A 3,107-nucleotide genomic window follows, 5' to 3' on the forward strand; every position below is an offset into this window, starting at 1 on the left:
GGTTGCCAGGTTGAGGTTGCCATCAAGTCCAAAGGGGGAGATTGTTGGCATTATGTTATCTGGTATGACTGTATGTTACAGATGTTGTACTTGATGGCAACTCCAGTGGTAAGGCTCTCAGTTTGTTGAAAAATTAAGAAGGACGCAGGCAATCGGTTCAGAAGTGCGTCCCCGCAGGTATACCATGCAGAACCCGCGTCCAGGACGCCGGCCAGCCGTTCAGGGGGTGCGTCTACCCAGTGCACACATTTCAAGGCAGAGAAAAGCACGTGGGGGTTTCTTGTGTGGTATCTAGCCGACGGTTTTATGTTTCTATGGTGTCGGCTCGTGGTATTGTTCCATGTTTTGGGGAGGAGCTTGCCTATATAAAGCAAAGGAGTTCATTTGGATTGGGCAATAGTCTTGGGTTGAATATCTTATTTGGTGAGATCTAGTCAGATCTAAGAGGGCGAATCTTCTAATGGACTGTGATCTCTATGGCGCATGATCAGATCTGTAGATCTGACTGTTGGGTTTGTCCTGAAGCCTTCATATCATTTATATCTAAAGGGTCGCAGGTTCAGTGAAGGGAAAGTGCGCCGGGACGCAGGTACTGTAAAGGGCAAGTGCGCCGAGACGCAGCACAGTAGAGAGAGACCTGCGTGGGGACGCAGGGCGATCAAGGTTCAGGTGCGTCTCTGAAGCAGAAGGACGCGGGCGATAGTGTTTTCAGGTGCGTCTCTGCAGCGAAGACGCGGCGCGATAGTATCTTTGGGTGCGTCCCTGAAGCAACAGAACGCAGAGCAGTCAAAGGAACAGTGCGTGGGCACGCAGCGGAGCAGAAGGATATCTGCGTGTGGACGCAGAGTAGCAGAAGGTTAACGGCGTCTGGTCGCAGGCCACAGAAAGAAACACTGCGTCTCTGTTTTAAGATGTTCTGTTGATTGAATTTCTCTATTGATAAGGTGTTCTGGGTTAGTTCTGTTGTTGCTGATCTGATATCTGTAGTGATCTATATCTGTTATGTACTTGTTGATCATCTGATGCTTTATGAAAAGAAGTAGGGGGTTGTAGCTCCCTTCCAGGAGTAGACTGGAAAACGAGAGAGAGAGAGAGAGAGTTGTAGCTCTCTGCAGGTTGCAGCCTGCGTACTGGTAAAGGACTGCACCAGTACAAAATCATTGTAAAAGAAGTTTCTAAATTGAAAGAAGATAGAGACATATTGCAGCAGGTGGTTTTCACCCACATTGGGTTTCCACCTTACATCTTGTGTTCTTTGGTGTGACTATCTGTTTTTCATGCTCATTATTTTATGGTACTGACATGCTAAAATAATTCAAAGATCAAATAAGGAAGATTTATTAAATTGCTAGATAATACTGATTCACCCCCCTCTCAGTATTATTTCCAACAATTGGTATCAGAGCAGGTCCTTCAGAGAAGCTTGATCGCTTGAAGGTAGATCGTTCATCATGAGCAACTACGAGAGAGAAGCATCAATCAGGCCACCGATTTTGATGGGACAAACTTCAATTATTGGAAGGTAAGAGTTACTGCATATCTTCAATCTCTTGGTACAGAAGTTGGGACATTGTAGAAACAGGCTATGCTTTTCCTTCAGCTACTCCTACAGATCCAGCTGAGAAAAAGAAGTATGAAACAAATGCAAAAGCAGTCAGTACTCTATTAGGAAGTATATCCCAAACAGAATTCATGAAGGTAATGCACTTCAAATCAACAAAAGAGATATGGGACAAAATGGTCACGAGCTATGAAGGAGATGAACAGGTAAAACAAGCTAAACTTCAAACTCTCAGGATTCAATATGAGACTCTCAAGATGTATAATGATGAAAGTGTGGCTAATTATTTCTTCGGGTAGATGAGATTGTTAATTGTATGAAAAATTTGGGTGAAGAAATAAAAGAGGCTATAGTAGTTCAAAAGATTCTAAGATCATTATCCCCCAAGTTTGAATCTAAAGTATCTGCAATAGAAGAAAAGGAAAATCTCCGTGTTCTCACTATGTCTCAGCTACATGGAATTCTAACTGCTTATGAAATGAGAAAGGGAGGTCCATCAGACAGAAGGGAAGCTGCTTTTAAGGCATCAGGCAAAGAAGATTACTATGAAGCAAGCCATGTTCCAGAAGAAGAGGAAGAAGAATCAAATTTTGTCAAAAATCTTCAAATGGGTTCTGGAAGGTTCAGAGGTAAGCTACCTTTCAAATGCTTTGCTTGTGGAAGAGTAGGTCATTATGCTGCAAAATGTCCTTATAAGGATAAAGGAAAGGAACCTGCTAGATGGAACAAGAAACAAAGTGCAAATAAGAAAAGCTACTACACCCATGAGATAGTGATGGTTTATCAAACAGTGATGAAGATGAACAAGGTAATAAATATAAGTTGTTAATGGCATTGAAGATGATGATTATGAGGATGTTGTAGATGTGAATAACCTCTATGATGAAATTACTAGACTCAAGAGATGTATAGAAGAAAGAATGTGATCATTGATACTCTACAATTTCAAATTGATGAAAAAGAAAAACATCTTGAAAAACTAGAAGGTGAAATTGTTGGTCTCAGAAAAGAAATGAGAAAACAAAAGCTATTAATCTTAAGTTTGTCAAAGGATCTGAAACTTTGGATGAGATTATCAATGTGCAGCGGTCTTCTAAACAAGACAGGTTTGGGTTACAATGGAGAAACCTCTCAGCATCCACCTCAAAAAGTTATCTTGATGCGGCAAGAAGAAATGAGCAGAAAAACAATGAAGATAATCAGGTAAAGCAGGGACAAAATACAAACAGAAAATATCAGGGGCAATCCATCTTAAGGGTGAACAAAAGCAACAACCAGCCACAGGTAAAAATCTTCTCAGTTTGGTTCAAAGAATAGATGAAAATAGAAATTACAATCAGTTGGCAGGTAGATTCAATAACCGCAGAAGCTTCTTCAATGGACAATGCTTTTCTTGCCATAATTTGGTCACAAAGCAGCTCAATGTGTTGCATATAAAACAATCATGACTAGGGAAGCTCAAAAACAAAGAAGTATGACAGGGATGACAAAAAGGACCTATAACAACTTTTCGGTTCTTGAAAATGAAGTCGAATGTTCAATTTGC

Source organism: Pinus tabuliformis, chromosome Q (genome assembly GCF_031772625.1).
Source record: "Pinus tabuliformis cultivar Carrire ecotype Pingquan chromosome Q, CPIR1, whole genome shotgun sequence".
Lineage (NCBI taxonomy): Eukaryota > Viridiplantae > Streptophyta > Pinopsida > Pinales > Pinaceae > Pinus > Pinus tabuliformis.